This window comes from Schistocerca cancellata, chromosome 5 (assembly GCF_023864275.1).
Source record: "Schistocerca cancellata isolate TAMUIC-IGC-003103 chromosome 5, iqSchCanc2.1, whole genome shotgun sequence".
In the NCBI taxonomy this organism is placed as follows: domain Eukaryota; kingdom Metazoa; phylum Arthropoda; class Insecta; order Orthoptera; family Acrididae; genus Schistocerca; species Schistocerca cancellata.
Genome location: NC_064630.1, coordinates 614737443 through 614750886, shown reverse-complemented (window position 1 = coordinate 614750886; position 13444 = coordinate 614737443).

The window sequence follows — 13444 nt, the reverse complement described above, 5'->3', positions numbered from 1 at the left end:
TTCATTTCCAAAATACTTTTTTTGACTTTCTAATTACACAGTCCGCAAGATGCTGGCACATTTCCGCCACAGCCGAAACTACTTGAAACTGCTGTTGGATCAGAGCGCACAACTGTCATGCGACAGCCATGACATATCTCAGCATGAACTGTCTCGCCTGCATTAATTGCTATAGCCTCGATGTAAGGGCGCTACGCCTCAGTTTAACTTTCTTTTTCGATAAGTCTCAACTTCCTATAGTTCCCAAGAAACAAATTATGTTCCCACTTTATGCCGTGAAGTGTTACATAAGGTTTAGGACTACCGTTATTAATGTTAATTCACAAAATGTTCATATTTAGGCTAGTGACAACAGCGTCTTTTTGACGACTGTCAAGTGTGTAATTAGTGAAACTAGAATCAGACGATAAAGAACAGATATTAAATGTACCACACAGATAACTATGGTCTGCTCCAACACTTTATGGTGTCCGTTTTCATAATTTTCATTAGGTACACTCTTTGCTTGAGGTTCAAATAAAATTGTCTGCTTACATCAGGTATGAAAGTTAGTGGGACGTACCTGCCGTAGACACTACATTCGAAGGCAAGTCTAGATAACAGTTGAGTAGTGCGAGCAACAGAATTATGGTCCATCATATTTCGGGCTTGCAGCCGGATCACGTTGACATCTTGGCACGATATTTCGGCTAACAAACATGCAGCCATCTTCAGGTGAGTACGAGACTGAAGATTAATGGTGCGCGTCGTTCTATATATACCGAAAATTCGCGCGGCGGCGCCTGCGCAGTGGAGAAGGCTAATAGCGGGCCCCTATCTAATTTGGCGCGCTCTACAGCACAAGCGGGCTGCGCATGCGTAGTGGTGTACCTACATTAGCGCTATCTGTCGTAAAGCGTCTTCGCGCAGCTGAGGCGCGGTAGTCGAAAGTATAAAATCAATTTTCGTCAGCCGTCGCAATGGATGCGGAACAATGTCTGTGTGAAGCGATTAAAGAAATTACAGGATCCCATGCTTTATCCATCTGAAAGCCGCCGTCTCGATTAATAAGGTCTTCTGCCAATCGTATCTCCACGGACTCCTTGATAATGGATTCCCAGAAAAGATCTAGTTGTCGCTAAAAATGTTGTTCCACAATAATCCATGGAGTGTCCCGTCGAAATACAGTGTTCTGCTATGGCTGATTTGTTGGGCTGTAGTAGACGTGTGTGGCGCTCATGCTCCACGCATCTTTCCCGTACTGTGCGAGTAGTTTGGCCAATGTAGGATTTGCCACATTGACAAGGGATCTTATAAATACCCGCCTTCCTCAGACCCAGATCGTCCTTCACAGAACCAAGCAAAGCCGATGTTTTCGTAGGTGGTCGGAAGATCACTTTAACACAATGCTTCTTTAAAATCCTTCCTATTTTAGAGAAGAGGTTACCCACATACGGAAGGAACGCCCTGGACCTGACCACCTCTTTGTCTTCTTCTTCTTGTTTCTCTTTACATTTCTTCTTTGCTATAGCTGTGCGGATTTGGCGTGTAGAATATCCATTCTCCCTGAAGACGGATTGCAAATGTTCTAATTCTTTAGGAAGGCTGTCCTTATCAGATACCACGTGTGCCCGGTGCACCAGAGTACGCAGCAAACCCATGGTTTGTGCAGGGTGGTGGCAGCTTGTCGCCTGCAAATACAGATCTGTGTGTGTGGGCTTCCGGTAGACGGAGTGCCCCAAAGATCCATCGATTCTACGATTGACAAGGACATCCAGAAACGGCAGACATCTATCTTTTTCGACCTCCATGGTAAACTGAATATTCTTGTGAATGGAATTCAGATGTTTTAAGAATCCTGCCAGTTTTTCTTCTCCATGGGGCCAAACTACAAATGTGTCATCCACGTAACGCCAGAAGACTTTCGGTTTAAATTCAGCCGACTCGAGTGCCTTCTCCTCAAAGTCCTCCATAAAAAGGTTTGCTACCAGAGGGGACAAAGGACTGTCCATGGCAACACCGTCAACTTGTTCACAATATTCATTATTGAATAAGAAATAAGTTGAGGGTAGGCAATGATGAAATAATGCTGTTATATCGGCTTTGAACCTTCTGCTAATGAGTGCCAGTGAATCCATCAGTGGAACCTTAGTAAATAAAGAGACGACATCAAAACTCACTAATAAGTCAGAATTGTGGAGTTGGAGCGACTTCAGTCTACTAATAAAATCGGCGGAATTACGAATGTGATGTGGACACTTGCCCACATAAGGTCTCAGTAACGAAGACAGATGTTGTGCTAAGTCATAGGTTGGCGCACCGATATTACTGACAATAGGGCGTAATGGTAGTCCATCTTTATGAATTTTCGGAAGACCATAAAGCCTCGGTGGAACAGAGCTATGCGGTTTCAGTCTTTTAATGACTTCAGGTGGAAGCGTAGAAGAGTGTAACAAAACTGTCGTTTTTCTTTCTACTCTGCTCGTCGGATCCTTGTCGATCTTCCGATATGTGGATTCACCAAGGAGGCTATAAATCTTCTCGTTGTAGATGTTTCGTGGCAAAAGTACCGTCGCATTGCCCTTGTCCGCTCGGAGAACCACAGTGTGGGGATCTTCACGTAGTTTGCGAGGTGCAGCCCTTTCGCTAGAAGAAATGTTGTTCTTCAGAGGAGTCGCTTTCTTAACTGCACGGCATGTTTCACGCCTAATTTCTTCAGCTGCGTCGCTGGGGAGGGGTCCAACAGCTTCTTCAATAGCACATATGAAATCCGCGAAAGGTGGAGTCTTAGGTGTAGGAGCGAAGTTAAGTCCTTTTCCGAGTACAGACAGCGTCGCATTGTCCAAAACTCTATCCGTGAAATTAACCACGGAGCGTCGAAAAGTGCCTTCTTGCGGCGATGCTGTCGATAGGCGTGCAAACTTCGATGACTGCCTAGAAGATGACTTGTTGTGAGCCCAGTCCGCTTTGGCCCAAGTGACTCCGTCAACCCACTCCCAGGTGAAAGAAGGAAGACTGGATTCTATTTCCAAATGAAGGTGATACAGTTGTCTTGAAATCAGATCCAGTTCACGGCGAGTGAAGCAAATCCTCTCCTTTACTAGAGCCAGGCTAGCCTTCCGAGTTATATTCTTGGCGGCGGCGGTCTTGATGAAATGTATCACTTTGGCAAACTTAGGGATAAAGCCATTGTCCCGACACTTCAATAAAAAACACAGAGAGCTGAGTAATCTCGTTCGTTTGTTGCGTAACTTATCCAAACTCTGGACGTGTGCTACCATCTCCTCCCCGTAAAGGTGTCTGATGTGTATCTTGAAGTTTTCCCGGCGTATTGATTGGTCCATCATATTTCGGGCTTCCAGCCGGATCACGTTGACATCTTGACACGATATTTCGGCTAACAAACATGCAGCCATCTTCAGGTGAGTACGAGACTGAAGATTACTGGTGCGCGTCGTTCTATATATACCGAAAATTGGCGCGGCGGCGCCTGCGCAGTGGAGAAGGCTAATAGCGGGCCCCTATCTACACTCCTGGAAATGGAAAAAAGAACACATTGACACCGGTGTGTCAGACCCACCATACTTGCTCCGGACACTGCGAGAGGGCTGTACAAGCAATGATCACACGCACGGCACAGCGGACACACCAGGAACCGCGGTGTTGGCCGTCGAATGGCGCTAGCTGCGCAGCATTTGTGCACCGCCGCCGTCAGTGTCAGCCAGTTTGCCGTGGCATACGGAGCTCCATCGCAGTCTTTAACACTGGTAGCATGCCGCGACAGCGTGGACGTGAACCGTATGTGCAGCTGACGGACTTTGAGCGAGGGCGTATAGTGGGCATGCGGGAGGCCGGGTGGACGTACCACCGAATTGCTCAACACGTGGGGCGTGAGGTCTCCTCAGTACATCGATGTTGTCGCCAGTGGTCGGCGGAAGGTGCACGTGCCCGTCGACCTGGGACCGGACCGTAGCGACGCACGGATGCACGCCAAGACCGTAGGATCCTACGCAGTGCCGTAGGGGACCGCACCGCCACTTCCCAGCATATTAGGGACACTGTTGCTCCTGGGGTATCGGCGAGGACCATTCGCAACCGTCTCCATGAAGCTGGGCTATGGTCCCGCACACCGTTAGGCCGTCTTCCCCTCACGCCCCAACATCGTGCAGCCCGCCTCCAGTGGTGTCGCGACAGGCGTGAATGGAGGGACGAATGGAGACGTGTCGTCTTCAGCGATGAGAGTCGCTTCTGCCTTGGTGCCAATGATGGTCGTATGCGTGTTTGGCGCCGTGCAGGTGAGCGCCACAATCAGGACTGCATACGACCGAGGCACACAGGGCCAACACCCGGCATCATGGTGTGGGGAGCGATCTCCTACACTGGCCGTAAACCACTGGTGATCGTCGAGGGGACACTGAATAGTGCACGGTACATCCAAACTGTCATCGAACCCATCGTTCTACCATTCAAGACCGGCAAGGGAACTTGCTGTTCCAACAGGACAATGCACGTCCGCATGTATCCCGTGCCACCCAACGTGCTCTAGAAGGTGTAAGTCAACTACCCTGGCCAGCAAGATCTCCGGATCTGTCCCCCATTGAGCATGTTTGGGACTGGATGAAGCGTCGTCTCACGCGGTCTGCACGTCCAGCACGAACGCTGGTCCAACTGAGGCGCCAGGTGGAAATGGCATGGCAAGCCGTTCCACAGGACTACATCCAGCATCTCTACGATCGTCTCCATGGGAGAATAGCAGCCTGCATTGCTGCGAAAGGTGGATATACACTGTACTAGCGCCGACATTGTGCATGCTCTGTTGCCTGTGTCTATGTGCCTGTGGTTCTGTCAGTGTGATCATGTGATGTATCTGACCCCAGGAATGTGTCAATAAAGTTTCCCCTTCCTGGGACAATGAATTCACGGTGTTCTTATTTCAATTTCCAGGAGTGTAATTTGGCGCGCTCTGCAGCACAAACGGGCTGCGCATGCGTAGTGGTGTACCTACATTTGCGCTATCTGTCGAACCCGGGAACCCGGGCGCGGGAAGCGAGAACGCTACCGCACGACCTTTGGGTGAGCCCATACAGAAGTGCATATCAGATCAACTGGTGGGACAGCTTTTCGTTTATACTCATATGCACAAGGTGAGTCCAGGGAGCAGATAAAGGTGGTTACCGTAAGATCAACAGTTGTCATCAGCGTGCATACATGTTGCATCTCAATACTGACGGTGGTGTGGTTAAGACCGTTACAGCTCTCAGCATCTCATTTGAAGAACGTTACCTCTCCCCACGTCTCCGGAACACTCGCCAACGGTGGCCATCCGGTGCAGTTCTGAACCACTATTCAGGCTATCCTGACCAGAACCTTGACGACGAATACGCATGCAGTCCAAAACCGGGCCAGTGTCATATCCATAAATCTGGATATTGCACGATTGGACAAGCTGGCCAAATGTACAGCCAGAAAGAGCTGTCTCCAAAATTCTGTCAGATGCTGATAACACTCGCACGAGTATGCGACAGCTTCCTGTCCTTTACAGTGATCAATCAACATCTGACACCCTCCACGACCTTATGTACCTTATCAGTCTTGGTAACCTTCTAACTACTGAACTGTGGTGGTCGTTCAACCAGTCTCAGTGAATTGCAACTTTAATCATTTACATACCGACGATAGCATGTACGTTTACGAAATTACTTTGACGTGCGGCAATGTCTTCTGGTGCTTCAATATTATTGTCAGGCGGTTTATTTCATCAAAAAGAGGGAAAAGACAAATGGAATGAGCAACACTAAACGCAATAAACTTCGTGTACAAACTTTCGTAAATGTCCAGCTTTCTACATTTAAAAGAAACCCGAAAATCTGATTTTGGCTTCTGATTCACTGTGACCTTTTCAGTTTTGGTTAAAGCCAGAGAGGTTCCCATTTTGGCACTACTACGTGTTTCCAGCTGGACCACATACTCTCGCATTTTATGAACTAATTTGCTCATACAGTGCGAAATGACAATAGGTTTCTTCAGATGATCAGTATTACAGCTGTACGAAGAAATTGTGTGTCCAAGGCGTTTGCTTCCACGTTTACCTGGTAACTTCGTGTCTGTGTCTTGCAATCCCACTATCATTTAAAGTATCATTTATTGGATGGGAAGTATTTGATGCACCACTTTCTGGAATGCTGGTGTTCTTGTCAGATACACAGCTCTGTTAAGGTTTCTAGTAGCCTTTGATGCATCAGACAAAAATCCATAAGAAAAAAATGCACGCAGTTCCATCTTGTCGACTAGTTCGTCGGCGTTTATGATTAGGCATTACGCATCGTACCGTACACGGAGTATCACAACCGATGGTTTTGAGTAAAAAAACATCGCATTCTGTAGATCGCATGGCCAGCCTTTAGTCATTTGAAACAAGTCGGTGTATAAATCGAGTTGTCCATGGAAGAAATTATCATTAAAGTCTAATATTCTGGTCTGGTATAAAATAAACCAGTGACGATGTTACGAAACTTTGCAATAAAAACAAACATCTGATTTTCGATTGGCATTATATAGTCGTAGTTTATACAGCTTTCATATTTACAAAAGTACTCAAATAATTAGCTCAAACGCATTAAGTAAATGTAGACCTCAGTATGGAATGATCATCATTTGGTTATTGCAATAAGAGCAAGAAATTCCAACTACCTAGAGCAAATAACTAAATTACTAGTCAGGTAACTAATAATATTGGAGGCGATCAAAAAGCTCCATTTGAAGGCGTTGCTGCAGCGTATACGTCACCTATCAGTTTTGTTTTGAATTTAGAGTGACTTCCATATATATATCATCTCTAGAATTTAGCATGTTAAAGATACTATCAGTCTGTCAGGTACTGAATGGACTATTGAAAGAGAGAACAGTGGAGAGAAGCCCATCTGGCCGCATCGTGTGCTTCTGATAAACCTAGCCCGTACCAAAAGTTACCTACAAAGAGCAGATCTATCACTGTCAATGGGTGCGGGAGGGGGGGCGGACGTCAGTGACAAAGAAACGGATGACACACCATTTACGAAAGAAATAAGCTGAACGATCTTGTGTCACATTAGTTTCTGTACTAACATAAGCGTGTAGTTCAGTAGAGGAGATCAAAGTGAATCGCACAAACTTGATACAATAAATAATTGTTTGCTCAGACGAAATTCAAACACGATGATGTGTCAGTTAATAAAGCTATGTGGCACGCAGCTACTGACGCACCTACTTCATATTTCATTAGTGAAGGACAACTGTATAGTATCGTAACTAAAAATTAGTTTAATTAATAGGTCTTACACGTGTTAGTGTTACAGCACGTATTAAAAAATCGCAATACTTGTCATACAGTCCTTTTACATTTCTCAGTACTTTGACAGTATTCTCTTACAGAACTGACGTGGGTATTATGTGCTGAAGACAAAAAGAACGCTTTGCACCACCTTAAAATCTGAAGTAATTTCCCATAAGAATGACGTGCCGCTTGACTTGTAGTTAATGATCTTTTGTCTGTAGACATAAAATTTTTAAATTATGCTACCTCATTTACTGTATCAATATTTATTTTTAAAAAATTCTATCATATTCACTATAGACAGTATAATTTATTTCAATATCCAAGATTGCAGTTTTGACGTCACGTAATTTTTGAATGGTTGCAGGTACAGAAGAGACAGCAGGAATCAGTATTAACTGCCGTATTTTCATCCAGCTGTAACCATTTAAAAATGAATCGAAATTTCAAGAGCGGATTTTGAAATACACGGTCTAATCACGTTAATTAATGTGACCACCTCTTAAAAGCCTGAATAACCACCTTTAGCAGAGTACTCAATGAGATTCTGGAAGACACCATGTCGACTCCACTGCTGTGGTTAGCTGAGACAGGTTTCTCAATCGAGTATCCATGGTTCGACCATCCCGATTGAGATGGATCCACAGATTATAGTATGAAGGCTTTCACAACCGGATGACATATCTTCTGGTAAACCTTCCGGGATGTAAGGTCGTGATCCATGAAACTTTCTACGATATATAAGTCGCTCTCAGACGTCCGACCCGTCAGTCGGCGAGACTCACCGGAAGAGAAACACCCCTCTGAAGATGTCCAGCGAAGCTCTGGACGAAACGTTAGGACCTGAAGAGTTTCATGGACCATGACCTTCCATCCCGGAAGGTTTACCAGAAGATCCACGGATTCTCGTTTGGGGGTAAACCCAAGGAGTTCGGTATTCTGGAGAATACGGTAAACTCAGCCCGATGCTCCTCAAACCACGCACTTACACTTACACGCATTGCTTTGTCCTACTGGTAGATGCTATCGTGACAAGGAAAAACAAACTGCATCGAGGGGTAGACATCGCTCCAAGGATAGGTGTGTGCTTCTTTGGGCGTACTGTGTCTTGCAGAAAGATGAGCTCACCTAGGGAATGCCATGACAACATTCTCCAGACCATAACGCTCCCTTCTCCGGTCTGCATCCTTCACTTTCAGATGTTTCACGCCGTATACGCCAATGGCCGTCTGTCCTATGGAGCATGAAATGAGCCGGCCAGTGTAGCCGTGCGGTTCAAGGCGCATCAGTCTGGAACCGCGTGACCGCTACGGTCGCAAGTTCGAATCCTGCCTCGGGCATGGATGTGTGTGATGTCCTTAGGTTAGTTATGTTTAAGTAGTTCTAAGTTCTAGGGGACTGATGACCACAGATGTTAAGTCCCATAGTGCTCAGAGCAATTCTAAGTCATTGCCATAATAAGGAAACGGAGAGATTAAGCTGACATTTTGAAGCATGAAATGTGATTTATCTGAAAAGGCCACCTGTCGCCACTTGTCCAATTGGCTATTGGCGTGCAGATTCCAGCCTTCGTCGCTGATGAACGTCAGTCTGCTTGAGTGCATGAACCAGGCACTTGCTACAGATGCTCATATCGAGCAACGTCCGCTGAACGGTCGTTGAGGGGACACTGTTGGTACCCGCTCGGTTCATTTGGATGCTAAGCTGTTCAGCAGTGGTACATCTGTTCGTCTGTTCACATTTCCACAGCCGTCGTTCACCTCCGTCATCTATGGCCCATAGTGCACCACAGATGTCTTGGTGCCCGTTTTGGTTAGTGCCATTGTGCAAAGCACCATGCGAACAGTTAAGAAACGTAGCCGTTTCGGATGTGCATGCATCCTTCGCCCGGAAACCAATGATCATGGGCTTTTGGATGTCAGTTTAATCTCTCCGTTTCCTTATTATGGCAATGACTTAGAAAACCACTGTACTCTTACGTGTAGACTACGGCATTTTTCCTACTTTCCTTGGTAAGCTAATATCGTAACCGCATTACCTGTACGTTATGTGTGTTACATACCTATCAGGCATTATCTCATGTCGAGTGCTCTGTTTCCATAAGTGATCAGTGTCTCACTACTATACACTCTCCTAGAAACTGGATGTGATGAACCATACAGAAACTGAGTGAGGATATATAAAATGCTGCATAAACCATGGAACATATTTGTTCTACATAGTTAACCTCCAGTCTTTTATTTAAAAATAAACAGTAGTTGTAGCAAATTGAAACTGCCAAGGTTTAATTCAGTATTATTCCGAAACTGTTGATCTGTAATGCAAAACAGACAGATGTTGTAGAAAAATTTTAAAAAATTACAGACTTAATAGGTAGCTCTGGAACAACTAATTACCTCAAAATAAGAATTAAAAAAATAAGGACAAAACGCAAAGAACATATCAAACATTGCTTCAATACTTCGTCGACCTGGTATGAAACATGTTTCTGTTGATCATAAACAACTTTGGCACTTGTCACTAACAAAAGGAACCTCTTGCCTTTGATTCTACTGAGTACAGCATAAAAACGTTAATTATATACTCATAGATGTTTTGTGTGTTTGTGCATCTTTACTGTATTGGCTTCAAAAGTAGTTGCTTTGGTTACGTGTAAATGTAAAAGTTACCCAATTAATTAATTTTTATTACTTCTAAACTGTAATTTATATTTTGTGCGATATAAAGTATACAGTGGACTAACGCTGAACGATGAATGAAATTACAGTGAAATCGAGACCAATAGCTGCTTACAGGCGTTGATGAATATCAACGGGGACTATTGAAAAGTGTGCCCCGACCAGGACTCGTACCTGGGATGTCTTGCTCACATGGCAGACGTTCTATTCGACTTTTTTTTTTTTAAGAAATAATTTCATGTTTTTCGATATTTTTCGTTGGGTTTGTTCGGTACAGACGTTCCATAACACCCGTTCTAGTTCATCGATGACCCACTCACTCAGTCTTTTTATTGCTGAGGGCAGCTATCCCTCTGACCGAACACTCTGAGCTACCGTGCCAGCACTGAGCCACCGAGGACACAGGGGAGAGTGCCACTGCAAAGACGCGTCTCTGGCACGCTCCCCGTGAGACTCACATTTCCATCTTACTGTCCACTCAGTACATTTGCAGTGCCACCGCCCACTATACCTGTTACTCACGGCAGTCAGTCTACCGATTCCCGTACTAAAGAAGATCATTGTCCTGTAAGCCTTATCAATATGAAGATGGTATCTGTTCTTTTCAAACATGTCTGAAAAGAACAGATACCATCTTCACATAACGCTGAATTGCGTGTAAAACAAACAAACGAAGAAAAAAGACGATGAGAAGTCATCGGTTCTCACTTTCTCTCTCACACATTCGCTTTCGTTTCTTTGCATATAAACTGTACAAGTACTAGCGGTAATCCTACCATTTACTACGTCATTTATGTACTGCACCTAAACTACCGAACTGTAGTTTCGCTAGAGCACAACTCTACGACTGCACTGTTTCCGCATCTCCCATAAATGCCAGAGTCTCTTGCCGTCTGTGAGCGGTTATTGCACTTTGACGTGGAACGTAGGCGGTGGTCACATTAATGTCATGACCATACGAGCCGTACAGTTGATGGCGATTATGTTGGTATTTAAAAAACATTCTACAAGTCTCTGATCCCACAAAAATTAGAATTGTGGTTTATTAATTGCTGGTGAACAGCTTAACTTACAGCTGCTGCACGTTAAATTAATCAAAACTAAGAGCACATCTTTTCACATTATTAGCTCTTAGCTGCCGTTGCTGTAAATTTATAGTAATGATAATTCTGAGTCTTATTCCGTATAATTACAATACTTCTGGCCTGAAGTTACGAAAGCAACATCACAAAGCTTTCTGAACCCTCAGCACGTCAGCGCAAAGTCACAATTGGGAGCTGTACTATTGTGAGTGGGGTGGGGGGATAGTATTTTTAAACTCTTCTTGTGGGAAACACATTCGGGATTGTACATATTTCTGTCTTAATTTACTTTGAGCATCAGCGTTCCGAATATTGAAAATTTGTGATACTGTTAATACTACATGGGTCAGGCGAGTCTTCTTTTGGTAGCATACTTGGGTGTAGGACTTTCCGATTCATAGTTAACCTTGTACCACGTTAGTAACCCTCAAAGCAATTACTGTCAAATTACGAGCTATAACGGTACTTTGCGGGCAGGCATGTCAATTACCACCATATTAATTAAAATCTGGGAAAAATTAAAAAGGGGAAAGTAATACGAAACTTTAACAACTGCACAGTATTACTAAGAAGCAATATAACGAAAAGTAATAAAGAGCAAAGTAGCAAAGACCAAGCGGGACAAAAAGATATAGGGGCGCGTTTGTTTTTTAATACATATAAAAGAACATGTAACACATTATTGAGCTTTCTACCTTCAGTTATCGCGATCGGGCGAGTCGACTATCGTGACTGCGAAACTCGTTAAGGAGATTATTTAAAGACTCTTCAGGTACGTTTAAAATACATTAAGTGTGACGAAGTGATCAGAGAAGTTTATTGCCGGGTGAAGTGAAAATGGATTCGACAACATAATTCGAACTTTGTGTTAGCTGGGAAAAATACTATTGGGAAACTATTATGGTTGTAGAACCCACGAAAGTTGTGCGCAACGGAAAGCTATAGTTTGCGTAATTCTGCATTTTATAAAATGGTGAAACGCGTGTGCGCGGAACATTAATACACTCCTGGAAATTGAAATAAGAACACCGTGAATTCATTGCCCCAGGAAGGGGAAACTTTATTGACACATTCCTGGGGTCAGATACATCACATGATCACACTGACAGAACCACAGGCACATAGACACAGGCAACAGAGCATGCACAATGTCGGCACTAGTACAGTGTATATCCACCTTTCGCAGCAATGCAGGCTGCTATTCTCCCATGGAGACGATCGTAGAGATGCTGGATGTAGTCCTGTGGAACGGCTTGCCATGCCATTTCCACCTCGCGCCTCAGTTGGACCAGCGTTCGTGCTGGACGAGCAGACCGCGTGAGACGACGCTTCATCCAGTCCCAAACATGCTCAATGGGGGACAGATCCGGAGATCTTGCTGGCCAGGGTAGTTGACTTACACCTTCTAGAGCACGTTGGGTGGCACGGGATACATGCGGACGTGCATTGTCCTGTTGGAACAGCAAGTTCCCTTTCCGGTCTAGGAATGGTAGAACGATGGGTTCGATGACGGTTTGGATGTACCGTGCACTATTCAGTGTCCCCTCGACGATCACCAGTGGTGTACGGCCAGTGTAGGAGATCGCTCCCCACACCATGATGCCGGGTGTTGGCCCTGTGTGCCTCGGTCGTATGCAGTCCTGATTGTGGCGCTCACCTGCACGGCGCCAAACACGCATACGACCATCATTGGCACCAAGGCAGAAGCGACTCTCATCGCTGAAGACGACACGTCTCCATTCGTCCCTCCATTCACGCCTGTCGCGACACCACTGGAGGCGGGCTGCACGATGTTGGGGCGTGAGCGGAAGACGGCCTAACGGTGTGCGGGACCGTAGCCCAGCTTCATGGAGACGGTTGCGAATGGTCCTCGCCGATACCCCAGGAGCAACAGTGTCCCTAATTTGCTGGGAAGTGGCGGTGCGGTCCCCTACGGCACTGCGTAGGATCCTACGGTCTTGGCGTGCATCCGTGCGTCGCTGCGGTCCGGTCCCAGGTCGACGGGCACGTGCACCTACCGCCGACCACTGGCGACAACATCGATGTACTGTGGAGACCTCACGCCCCACGTGTTGAGCAATTCGGTGGTACGTCCACCCGGCCTCCCGCCTGGACACTATACGCCCTCGCTCAAAGTCCGTCAACTGCACATACGGTTCACGTCCACGCTGTCGCGGCATGCTACCAGTGTTAAAAGACTGCGATGGAGCTCCGTATGCCACGGCAAACTGGCTGACACTGACGGCGGCGGTGCACAAATGCTGCGCAGCTAGCGCCATTCGACGGCCAACACCGCGGTTCCTGGTGTGTCCGCTGTGCCGTGCGTGTGATCATTGCTTGTACAGCCCTCTCGCAGTGTCCGGAGCAAGTATGGTGGGTCTGACACACCGGTG